Raw genomic sequence first — 13,978 nt, 5'->3', positions numbered from 1 at the left:
TTTCCTTCTCCTTCCTATAAGGAATGATAAAGCCAAATATCCAAACCACAGAGTCAAGACCTCTGAAATCATGAGACCCAAACTTTAACAACTAGACTTTCAAAGGTGCCTGGAGATGGTTGGCTGGGTAGGAGAGGGGAGGGGAAGGAGCCCGGAGCACTAGTGAAGGGAACTGACATGAGCTGGGATCAGTTCTGTGTTGAACAACGGGTGTCTAAAACTCAACTATAAATGACTTTTCATCACGGTGCTTTAACAAAATAAAAATATATATAATTTATTATACAATCCTCAATGGAAACAATTCCCAGTGATCAATAGAACTGGGAAATGAGGAGTTGGGGAGAAGGGACCATGGGATAATGGTGGAGACAGATCTTGAGAGTCTGGTGCAGAGATAGGCATAGAACTCTGAAACTATGAAACAATTATTTTAATATCTTCAACTGTGATACCTAAATAAAAACCATTATGTTTATAATTTATTTCACTAATTAGTGTAGGGTGGGGGCTGGAGTGATAGCACAGTGGTAGGACATTTGCCTTGCACCCAGCCAGCCCAGCCGAGCCGGGTTTGATTCCTCCGCCCCTTTCAGACAGCCCGGCAAGCTACCGAGAGTAATCTTGCCTGCACAGCAAAGCCTGGCAAGCTACCCGTGACATATTCAATATGCCAAAGACAATAACAACAAGTTTTACGATGAAGACACTACTGAGCCTGCTTGAGCAAATTGATGAACAATGTGAGGACAGTGCTAATTAGTGTAGGGTGACTGGTTATTATATAGATATAGCCCAATTTACATAGGAAAGCCAAGCTGGTCATAACAAATGCAGTCAAGGAGGCCACCAAAGAACAGGAATTAATTTTCTGACAGTTACAGAGTCTAGAAATATCAGGTCAAAGTGTCAGTAGGTTGATGTCTTCTGAGTCCTCTTAGCTTGTACAAGGCACCATATCCCGGGTCTTCAATGGTCTTTTTCTCTCCTTACAGTATCTGCATTCAGATTTCCTGTCATTAGGACAACTGTCGGTTGGAGCATCGCCCACCTGAAGAATTTTGATCTGACTTAATTCTGCAAGGATGCCTTCTGATGCAGTCATATGATCTTGTTTGGGGGGTATGACTTCAGAGTGAGACTTCAGGACACAATTAGGACCAGCCCAGGTTCAGTCATCAGTTTCTTGGTGTCAAGTCCAGATCTTCCTAGTTAACTGTGATAGAGAAAAAAGCATAAAGTGAATACAGATACAAAATGAAGTAGACAACCTTGAGATCCATTGTAATATGGAAATGCTGACATAGCAAATGCCAAGTTGGTTTCAAACCATTCACCTTTGAAACCTACTCTTGTCTTGTCCATGTACATTCTATATGCATTGCACTTTTCTTTTTCTTTTTCTTTTCTTAAAAAAAATTTTTTTTGGCTGGGGAGTACATGCTTTGTTTGTAGAAAAAATGCGGTTCTAGCTCTGGCACTGCATGGTCCCAGAAGGAAACATCAGCACTGCTTGGTGTGGCACAAAACTTCCAAACTAGTTCATCAGTCGATCAAAACACTTGTGTTCCTTTCTTCTGTGCCCCACCCCACTGCCCCTTCCCCAACCTTACTGAAAACCTGCTTAATGCTGTTCTCTAGTGCATCTTGGGACATGCACAATTACTCTCTAAAACTCCAGAAAATCCCCAAATCTCTATTTTTAGGATGACTGTTTCCAAAAAGCAACATAGAATTAGAGAACATCTGTGATGATTATGGCTTTCTGGTGTTGGAAAGCTTGAATCCCAGAAAGAGCATTCATCTCCCCCAAGAACTTCATGCGTGTGTTGCCGAGGGCTGCAGGGCCCATAAATTATCATCGTACCAGACTAACTCTTGCTGCCAATTCCCAGCCAGTTTTCTTTGTAACCATTTTAGAATTCTGATAAAATAAAATCCTTCTCTCATTGGGGACAGTGGGAAATTGACCTCCTTTCCCACAAGTATGTAATGGAATTTAAGAGCAATCGACTGAGAGGCTTTGCACAAAGACACTTCTGAGTCAAATTTTGCAGAAAGGAGCATTCTTAACTTTGCATATTTTACTTAAGAAGCATAATGTGCCAAGGGAGTAGGGTTTATTCTTTGGGTATATTAACATTTTCAGAAATTTCTGGCTTTCTCAGATCTCTTTCCCTTTCCTTAAGCCATATAGACATATTAGTGGAGGATCAAATTTACTGTGATACATTAGAGTCTAAGTTTGAAATCAGAATTTCTAGAAGGGACCTGCCTAGAGTAGAATCCGTGACTCTGAGTTAACATCCAGGGTTCAGTCCTATGCTATCCAGACATTGATAATATAGTCTGAGCCACATACACGGTTAAAAATATACCAGTTGCTCTATTAACAAATACAGGTAAAATTAATTTTAGTTATATATTTTATTTAATAAATCTGAACAGTATAATTTTGACATGTAGTTGGTATAAAACAATCATTGAGGTTTCTTGATTTTTGCGATACTCTTTAAAATATAATTTGCGCTTTGTAATTACAATATACCTCAGTATGATCTTTTCATATTTGATGTACTCAGGACCACCTGTGGGGACTGGCTGTTCTATTTGTCATCTCAGATAGACAGGAATCATGTATTTCATACTAATGTGGATTATGACTATGGTTTACAAGACCTCTTTCTCTTTCTACAGTTTGCCAATATGCTTTGGGATTTTCTCAGCTAATATCTCTTTGAAGTTTGCCTAATTAGGAACATCTAAGTTACAATGTTTTACCTTGAGGGGTTTTGGGGATCGAATCTAAAAATATTTCTTTGACTGAAAAAGTATTCTTCTGTGAAAGACAGGATAAAGAAAAGTGTTTGAAAATGAGTTTGTTTTCTTCCTGCTTGACTTTAGATACAATTAAATTCAAACTGGCATTGAACACTTACTAGGTTTCTTTTCTTGTAAAACAGAAAAGCATTGGTATGATTTGGAAGGGGGAAAATAATAAGGAATTATAGCTAGAATGAGGAATGACAGCTAGAATAATAGCTGCGTGTTGGATCTCTTATGTAATTACAAGATTTGCTTTAGAGTATTGGGTGGCAATAGAATTTCCCACTTATTCCTCTCACTTCTATTTGACATGGAAGTAATTGGATCATTTTATGCTCTCAGGAATGGTAGGTGAGAAATTCATTGGACTGATGAACTTTTTGGACAAAATCAGGGATTTCTCTCAACTGAATATCATATTAAGAGCCACAGTCAGATTGGGGTGTCAGTACATGCCTTTCTGACTAGATGGCCTTAAAAATTATTTTCTTTTTGTTTACTTTAGGGCTCAGGGAAGTGCTCAGGATCCACTCCTAGCTCTGAGCTTGGGGATCACTCCTGACTGTTCTGGGACAGAACCTACATGGAAGGGCCCCAAGACTCTCTCAACCCCTTAAAATTATTTAACAAATAACTTAAATAATACCTAGGGTACCAAAGGCAATTCAAGTGCTTATAAATGTTAACTCAATTGACATAGTAACCCTACCATACAGATACATTATCTTCAGTTTACAGATAAGAAAACTGAAGTTCAACAGGTTAAGTCACTTCTCATGGTCTCCTAGCTAGTAAATGGCGGGATCACACCAAGGCGGATTCATTCTATGTCAACCCTTGACCACTTTGCTCATCTTAGCTGCAGAGGTGGCTTGGAGTATCCTTTGGACACCTTAGAATGTAAACATCCTATTGTCCCAAAATCACATTGCCTTGGGAAAGATGACAAGAGATGGTATTTCCCTACTTCTCAGGATGAAAAATTAAAATGGGAATTTTGATTTGTTAAAAATAAAAATACTGTAAACAAATTGAATACCTATTTCCATATCTGCTACACAAATATAATTTGCTAATGATAATAATTGGCCTCTGGAGTCTGTTTTGTTTAGTTGAAGACTTGTTCATTGTTGGAAACTATGAAGAAAAATGTGTTACTGTGATTCTATAAAATGGGACTGAGAGGATCTTTGGGACTTGGGGCAGAGGAAAAATCACTTTCTTGTTACACAGGACTTGAATGGACGTTCTCTTTGCTCCTCCTGGAAAAGGGTAAAGAGACAAATCAGCTGGCTCTGAAAGTAAAGATGCTTCTATAGAATAAACTCTTAGAAGAACTAATTTTGTCAGTAGTTCAGGATGGAGCGATAGCTTAGCGGGTAGGGCGTTCGCCTTACAAACGGCCAACATAGCCGACCTGAGTTCTATTCCTCCGCCCCTCTCGGAGAGCCCGGCAAGCTACCGGGAGTATTCAATATGCCAGACACAGTAACAACAAAGTCTCCAATGGAGACGTTACTGGGCCCGCTCGAGCAAATCGACGATCAACGGGAGGGCCTTTACCTTTACCTTAGTTCAGGATGAGTACAAGTGTTAGATATAGGCTGCCTCAGAAAGAAGAGGGTCAAGTGCTTAGAAATTTCTGCAACACAATTTGCTGCAGTGTGGTTGTAACTGGAAGATCTCATGTTGAGTGAAGTAATACAGAATAACAGAGACAAATACAGGATGACCTCACTTGTCTGTGGGATATAGATTACTGGATGAGGAAATGTACTGCAGTAAAAGGGGGGTGCCTTGATTACCTTTGACCCCAGTGTTCAGAGAGGAGAAAGACAGAGAAGAAATCAAGGGGGGAGGAACAAATGCAAAGTTGTTGGTGAACAGACACCTGGGCTTCAATTATCCCAGTGGTATGGGCGAGGAGTATAGCCGTATATCCAATGCACAGACTCAACAACACTAAAAACATGAGATCTAAGCTGCAACCACTGGAACTTTGTAGCATCTGTCAAGATGACAGGTGGGGGTGGGGTGGGAATATGGGGACACTGGTGGAAGGGAGTCAACCCTGGTGGTGGGATTGATGTTGAAATATTATACGTCTAAAACTCCTCAATAACTTTGTAAATCACAGTTCTCTAATAAAAAAGTAAAATGACAAAAGGAAATTTCTGGAATATATCAAGAGAAATAGAAACAAGCATGTTCCTCTAGTATGTCTTTAAAAGAGAAACACACAACATCAAGGTAGTGTTATTTCTTGTCTCCCGCCCTTTCTTCTGTAGCTGCTGTGACCAGGGTTGTGCTTGGTCATGCTGCAGACTTGGTCCTGATGCAGGCCGAGGCTCACATATCTGGTTTCGGTGCTGCCACACTCAGCCATGGTGCTCAATATGGGCCATGCTCATCTGGCTGGGTTGCTTTGACACATTCTCACTGGAGTGCTTACAGGGAGTTTCTTGTGTACTTAGGGGTTTGAGGTGGGTGAGTGGTGTTTCATATAGAGTTGTGGTGCTTTCTCATAGCTATCTGTGTGCTGGGAAATGCACACTTTGTTGTGGCACCAAGGATCTCATCAGGGTAACTGCTGAGACCACTCATGGCCTCACCTTTGAACACAGGTGCCTTTTGCCATTGATCCACAGCCCAGACCTCCCAGTATTATTTTTCAGTGTGGTCACACAACAGTTTCTGTAGTTGCCTAATTGAGAACATGATTATTAAGTTAGTCCTTATTTTTGTAAGATGCTGAATGCCTTATGCTGGTTTATTTCACAAAAGTCCCAATGTAGTGAGATTTTCCCAAGTGTTAGGAGGAGCACCTGGGCACCTTGACATGCTGCCCAAGAGTGTAGGATTTTCCCCTGAAATTTTTCTTTGACTCTAACTTCAATGAGAGTTTTGTTCTGGTTATTATGTGAAAAAAAAGAGAACTTTTGGCGATTTAAATTTCTTCTTTGAGGAAGTTTCTGTTCATTTTTTCTCCCAGTTTTTTTTGATGGGGTTGGGTGTTTCTTTTTCCTTGTAAATTTCTACCAGTATCTTGTATATCTTTGATGGTATCCTCTTATCAGAAGGGTTTTGGGTGAATAAACTTTCCTCTTCCATAGGCAGTCTTTGTATCTTGGTCACTATTTCTTTTGAGGTGCTGAAGCTTCTTAGTTTAATGTAGTCCCATTTGTTAATCTTTACTTCCAATTGCATGGGCAGTGATGTTTCATCTTTGAAGATTTCTTTAGCTTCAATGTCATGAAGGGTTTTGCCTATGTACCTTATGGATTCAGATATGATGTTGAGATCTATAATCCATTTTGATTTGACCTGTGTGCATGGTGTTAGGTAAAGGTCAGAATTCATCTTTTTTATTACATGTAGCTGTCCAATTTTCCTAGCACCACTTGTTAAAGAGGCTTTTCTTGCTCCACTTCATATTTCTTGCTCCCTTATCAAGGATTTGGTGATTGTATCTTGAAGACTCATGAGAAAATGCTCTACATACTAATCATCACAGAGATGCAAATTAAAACAGTAATTAGATGTATTACACAACAGAGACTGGCGCACATCCAAATGAACAAGCACAACCAGTGCTAGTATAGATGCAGGGAGAAAAGCACCCTCATTCATTCCTGGTGGGAATGCCCTCTGGTCCAGCCTTTTTGGAAAACAATATGGGCATTCATCAAAAACTAGAAGTTGAGCTCCCATTTGATCCAGAAATATCACTTTTGGGAATATGCCCTGGGGGGGTACAAAAACACACAGCAGAAACACCATCTGCCATCTGTTCATTTCAGCACTATTCACCATAGCCAGAATCTGAGACAAACTAAATACCTTATAACAGGTGAATGGATGAAGAAACTATGGTACATCCACACAATGGAATACTACACAGCTGTTAGGAATACTGAGGTTATGAAAATTTCCCACGAATGAGTTGAAGAGTATCATGATGAGTTAAATGAGTCAGGAGAGGGACAGATATAGAATGACTGCATTTATTTGTGGGATATAAAAATTTATGAAACTAATATCCAAGACCAGGGAAAATGGGCCTGAAGTTCTGGTCAATGGTTAGAAATTACTACAAGGATGTGGAAGGTTGAGGGTAGTTAAGATAGAGGAAGGTCCATTATGACAATATTAGTTAGAAATGATCACTCTGGATAAGAACTTAGTGCTGAAAGTTGGAAAAGGGATACACATGATAACCTTTTAGCATCTCTATTGCAATACATAATGCATAAAATGAGAGAGAGAAAGTGAGAGAGAGAATGAGAGAGAGAAAGAAAGAGGTGCCTGCCATTGAAGTAGGGGTGGGAGGTGGCTTGAAGGGGTGAGAAGAGAACTATTCTGGGAAATTGCACTGGTGGAAGGATGGGTGTTGGAACATGGAACATGGCATACAACCCAATTATGAACAGTTTTGTAATGCTCTATCTCACAGTGACTCAATAAATGAATAAATAAAAGAACTATTGTGATGAGAAATTATTTTTAGGCACAAGAGGAATGTCAAACTTTTGGCATGGACTCTGGGACCCAGGATGACTAGGTTTGAAAGTACATACGACAATAAGTACACTAAAACACATACATTTGTTTAAAACTGTTCAATCTACTGCATTCTACATGTCAGGATTATCATAATTCCTTTGCACTTCTTACACTATTTATTTCACAAAACTCTATTAGAATACTTTCATTTTATTTATCACCTATCTACTTTGGTTTTGGTGTCACACCTAGAGATACTTAGGGGCTACTCCTGGCTCTGTCTTAGGGTCATTTTAGTGGTCGTGGGGGGATGATATGTAGTGCTGAGGATCAAACTAGACTTAATGGCATGCAAAGGAAATGCCTTTTCTTTTGTTCTATCTCTGCACACTGCTATCATTTCCTTTTAAATATGCTCAGAGGAGTTAAGGAATTTCCAGTGAACCATTATACTTTACTGAAAATACCTAGAATTAATATCAACTAAGGAGATAAGTACATTGTGGGGAGTGTACGTGTGTGTATATGTGTTGGAAGATAGTTGGTCTAGATGGATGTACCAAGTGTTGCAGTGAAGGAACAGATAATATTTTAGGGTTTGTGATTCATAGACAGTGTCAGTGATATAATCTTTCTTTTTCTTTGTACTCCTTTAAAAATGTAAAATTAGTTATTCTTGCTCTTGTGGTTTAAATACAGGGTACTGATTGTAATTGTCCTCTATCTGTAATTTGATGATTCCTTTCCTAAAAAATACCTCCTATTTTAATATTATTAACTTTTAGTATAAGTTTTGAAGCAGAGGCCTATATTTAATTCTCTAACTTTGAGTTATTTGTAGGATTACATTGTGACACTTTTAGAAAGTAGGAATCATTCACTAAATTTGATAAAGAATAAATAACTTAGATAATTATTGACATATTTTCATATTATTTATTATTATTTTTTTATTATTTAAAATTATTTGACGAATAATTTTATATATTTAATGCATATATAGTTGGTATCTTATGATATGACATTGGAACATTCATTCTTCTATAAATTTACTGATCATGGAAAAAACAAAAATAGCTATGAAATAAAAACCTGCTGTATATTTATTATTGGATTTCAGTGCGGGAGGAACTAATATATTAAGTTCTTTTCTTCTTTCAAATTATCATTACCTACAAGAGTCTGATAAAGAGCAGAATGTCAGCATTGTCACTGACAGAGCTACATGAAAGAACATGTGCAGTGTGAATTTCTAACCAGAAAGCTTTGGAACTAATAAGAATTCCATTCTTAGTTTTCAGGACAGTGGATAGCTCCAGTTCTTTTCATGGGTCAACCTTCCTTCCCTGTTGGAGGCTGTTTGTCCCACGTGAAGGCAGTATCTTTGCAGGAAGAGAGGACACCTGAACCCTGCACATTCAGAACCACTTTTCCTCCCCCAGCCTGCCCATTAGCCCCCAGAGTCAGAAGCCTGAAGTTTCACCTAAAGTATCATATACAAAGCCCAGACCTCCAGCGAGGTGTTGAAACTCAGCAGTGTATGGCACAGAGGCAGCTGTTTTATTTACCATTGTCTTATGAAAACTCGTTGAGAAATATAGATGTCATTTCAGTTTTTCCTGAGTCGTGAAAGGTAAACCCAGTCTAGCCCCTTTGTGTGTTCTGTTCTGGCTAGTGACATGAATGCCAATCAAATGATTTATTGTGCTGCTAAAATTTTGGAAATGATACGGACTGTGCCACTCACGCTGGTGGCAGCTTGTTCCCTGAGAGCTGGAATATTGCTGCTGGTCGGGCATACCCGAGGGCCCAGTGGTAAAACCACATTCAATTCACTGCACTGTGTTCAATTCTGATCATCTGAGATCAGCTGGTTGGTGGAGAAACAGGGACATTCTAGTTAGCTTAAATCAGCAGCAAAAAGGGGGTAATTGGCCTAGGCAGTCTCTCTTCCCAGTACACACCATCCAGTGAAACACAGGAATCATTGACCACTCCCAGCTCTTATATAGCTACACAAATAAAATTTCGGTGGGGTTCAGCATGAGTTGTGGTGGGGTTTACCCATTCTCTCCAGATCATTTATTTCCAAGTTTCTTCTCTCCTCCCTCTCTCTCTTCCACAGACCAACATTTGCGAGTGCTTTGTATGCCGCTATGCTTTGGAGATGCAGCAGCAGCTCAGGGGGGTTTTTGTCTGTCCCCACCTTGCGGGGGTCTTCTCTGCTTGGACCAGTCATCAACAGCATCAGGCAGCTGAGCAAAGGCTAAATCAAGTCTATAAGACATGCATGATGAATTCCCAGGAGAATAACTTCAAAGAAGAAATGGGCGAGGCTGTCTTTCCTGTGTTGAGGAACCCAAGGCCCCTAGGACAAAGGTGATTTCACAGAACAAGGAGGGGGATGATCCCATCTTTGTACTCTGAGGTACAAAGACCAGTTTTTCAAGGAGGACATTTTAGCCAATCAACTTACCCCTAGATGCTATGTCTCAAATGACTTTCTTCTAAGTCCTCAAGGTTGAATTCTACCTTGAAAATAGGGCAAAGGTGTGAAGTGGGGTAAGTGTCCCCCAAAGTGTTGCAATTTCTCTCTAGTCCCATGGGGACATGAGTGAACTGTAGTATTTCATTTCAGGTGAAATGAAAACATGCGTGGGCATGTCGAGGAGGGTTCCCGTGTTTGGGCAGCCAACACTCATACCTCTCTTGTTGTGTCTACAATATCTGCAGGATTGTTACATTTATAAATTGATGACCAGCCAAGCAGAGAAGAGGCGAAACCCTCTGTTGTTAAGCTCTTGTCTCATTCACACCACTGAAGTCCTTGGTCGTATATGATGGTTTGGGGTCTAATTTTGTCTTAAAACTTCATCCCATCTAGTCTTATGTCTGACTTGTGAATTTATTTGTATAGAAAGCACTTAAAAGGCTTCTGATTGCATTTATTTTCTATCAAAGGGATCAGATTTATTAACCTACATCACATTTAAAAAGAATATAAAACAATGGTGTAGGAGCTGATGGGTCATGTCCATTATGGTTAGCAGGTGCTAACCAGACATCCTCACATCATCTAAAGCTTTAGCAGTGCTCCCTGAGAAGGGGTGTAAGTTACCTTCCTGTCAGTTTCCTATTAGCCTATTTGCAGCCACAAAAGTGCAATGGTTTTTCTTTGCAAATGTGGTCATTTAGGAGGACAGCATTTATTTTGAATGGCAGGAGGATTGCATGAGAACAGAGATCCAGAGATAGATTCTTATTACATCATTAGTTCATAGGAAATGGGGGAGAATAGCAGTAGAACAGGGGAAAAATAAGGCACTTTGAGTTTGGGTTCATCGTAGGTAACATAAAGCACGGTACAGAACCAAAATTCAATCCCACATCTGTCATGGGAACAAAATACAGAAGACTTAAGGGGAATTGACATTAGGCTTTGGTCAAGGAGTAGGATTTCAAAAATTAACTTTTGTTATGAACTATAATAATTGCACATGAAATCATAGCTAGCAGAACAAAAATGTCCCTGCCAGATCCTCTGCACTTCCTTCCACATATTTGAAGAATTATTTCACACAGGATAGTTCCATATTGGTAAAGAGGCAGTGGGAAAATTCCCGACCACCTCTCTTTCTCTTTTCTGAGACACTATAGGAACTAATTCCCTCTAATGTACAACTCCTCATTTCACCCCAGGGCATAAATGACTCATGAGGGATCGATCTTCTTCCCTTCCCTACCATAAATTTTGAACCTTTCTTTGCTTAATATATTTATGAGAAGGGTCATGCCCACTTCATTCAAAAGCAGCAAGGGGGATAATGAGTTCTGGGTACAAAATATTCTTTCCTTTTTATTTAAAGGGATTTAAGAGAAATCAGCAGTAGAAGTGCAGCTGGAGAAGTAAGCAGGTGGAGGTAGGATGGCCTGGATACCCAGCAGGGCCTGGATGATTGAATAGAGTACCAGTGGTGCTTAAAGGACTCCACAGGTCCTAGCGACAAATTGATATGGTAGACACACTGGGCATGCTCTGTACCTGGGGATGGCTTTGCTCTCTTCTCTGTTCTAACAGAGATGACAAATGTCCTCCAAATGTCACGTAGTAACGTGTTTCTTGTAATAACTATAGAAGAGTCCTCCCATTGTCCATCGATTTGCTCGAGTGGGCCAGGTAACGTCTCCATTGTGAGACTTGTTGTTACTGCGTTTGGCATATTGAATACATCATGGATAGCTTGCCAGGCTTTGCCTTGTGGGCGAGATAGTCTCGGTAGCTTGCTAGGCTCTCCAAGAGGGGTGAAGGAATCAAACCTGGCTTGGTCGGGCTGGCTGCGTGCAAGGCAAACACCCTACCACAAACTTCTCATTTCTTTCTTCTTTGTACGATGATTGAGGAAGGAGGGAGAGTTCTAGGCACTAAAAAAAATGAAGAAAGGACAACTCCCTCTGCCACATGAAACCTTTGTGCAGACTCACAAAATGATACAGCTATTTCACAAGATAGAATTGAAACTAAGAATTCTAGAATTCTGAGAATGAAAAATCTAGAATGAAAAAGTTTGTGCATGCAGCTGGTATAAGCCTGAAGAGCTATTAAAGTGCTAGTCAGTCTAAGAACTTTTCCTTGCCCTACTGCTGTGTCAAAAATACAGTGTAGCATATCCATCTTTGTTCCATTTTATTTTGGGCCTCCCAAGAAGAGTCCTGGGCTCCCTTCTGGTGACACTCAGCCTGGCTGGGCATTTCAAGGCTAGGGCCTAGTGTTGTGGCGTTAATTGGGACCAGATGTCACCAGGGCTTCCCTGGCAGTGCTCAGAAGGCCATGTGGGATTGAATTTGGGGTCATCAGCTTAAAGGCATGCATTGGTGACCCTGGAACTCTGTCTCTCACTCCACATGTACTTATATTTATTACTAAGATTTTATGATGCAGTTGTTAAGGGATAAAGCAAGATTAACACATAGAATGTGTATTGAGACCACTTCATAAAAAGCTTATTTTGAAAATTTGGAAATGCATGCCTCAAAATATCAATACATATTTATAGTACTTATCAACTAATGGTGAATTTCTGAGAGATTTTGCTTTTTTCTTTTCTAATTTTTTCTATAAAGGAAGTACGTGGTTCATATGATAAGCATTATTAAAGTAAAAATAATTTTTTTGATAAGTTGACTGCCTGGTAATGTTTCATAAATCTGAGGTTACTTTATGAATTCTGCCTGAAGCACAGAAGCTTGGCAGAGGCTCTACTGGGGTAAGTTATAATCAGACTCACCATTTCTGATGACAGGGTCTCCTTTAACAGCTTGAGGGCTAGAGGGCCCTCAAAAGAAAAGCTTCTTAAGACTTTCCAGGCCCAGATCAGGGCTTTTTTTGGTTGTTGTTTTTTTAAATCAATACATTTTACTTTCTTTCCAAAATTTATTTCATTATAGAACAGTGAATTATAAAGTTATTTACTGTTGAATTTTGGACAAGTATATATATACATGTATGCATATATTGTTAGGGCGCGGATCGTGATCTCCCTTTAACGACAAAGAGACTCCAGAGACTGCAAACAGCAAGTAAGGTTTATTGTAAGACTGGCTAGCCAGGGTCAAGCCGCCTACACAGACACGCAGGTCCGTTAGGTGAGGCAAGACCCCGAACTTCTTCAAAGGGGATCTTATATAGGCCTTCACTGGCCATTACAGCAAAGTCCGCGCATTTCATAGCCAATAGATTTGTAGCAACATATGCTTTCTTAACCAATCCAATTAAGGGTACATCACTTCTCAGCCTATAGTTTAAAGATCAGCATCTGTGTCAGTGCTTAGGAACTGACAGGTTTTTAGGGCAGTCCTGGGTCTTGCAACATGGGTCTTGTGAGAGACATCTGATTATCTGGTCTGACCCCCACCCTTCGAGTACCTGTATCTGAATTCCTTGCTCAGGGGCAGAAAAACCAGTTATTTTGCAGTGCAGGCTCCTATAAAGCAGATCTGAAAAAGCTTATCTAGACCTGTTCCTTGAAAAACAAGTTATTTTGCAATGCAGGTTCCTATTAAGCTAAGCTAAATTAATTCTGGTGGTAGTCCATTTTGGGCCTGTCCCTTACATTCCTCCCTTTCTCCACTTCATACTGAGGAATCTTCCTCAGCAGGCTGTAAAATCTGATACTGTTGTTGTAGTACCAGTAGCTGGACAGTGTTATTTTGGTGCCTAACAAAGTTCACAAAGCGGTTGAGGACCCAGGGACCAACAGTCACCAAGAGCAAGGGGATGATAATCAGTCTGCCTGGAAGCAGGATGGTGGCGGCCTGAGTGGGCCGGCTGGGTGTCTGGGTCACCGCAAAGCCATCTCTTTGGAAGTGTTGGCGGCCTTGTCAGACAGCAGCTTTGGGCCATTCACCATCTGCTGGGGGACTGCGGGTGCACAGCTCCTGTCGGGCCCAGCCGATCATGGCCTGCAGACTGGCCCCACTCGGCAGCCCGCTTGCTTGCTGCCTCTGGCTTCTGGAGCTTGGGCTGTTGATGCACACCTTTGCACAGCCTGCCAACCACTCTTCTGCTCAGGACCGAGCCAGCAGAGATGAGCACGAGACCCTGCCCCCCAACCACCTGTCCGGGGTGAAGTTCAAGCTGGACGGGCACCTC

Source organism: Sorex fumeus, unplaced genomic scaffold, assembly GCF_029834395.1.
Source record: "Sorex fumeus unplaced genomic scaffold, SorFum_2.1 ptg000131l, whole genome shotgun sequence".
Classification (NCBI taxonomy): domain Eukaryota; kingdom Metazoa; phylum Chordata; class Mammalia; order Eulipotyphla; family Soricidae; genus Sorex; species Sorex fumeus.
Note: the sequence above shows the minus strand (reverse complement) of the source record.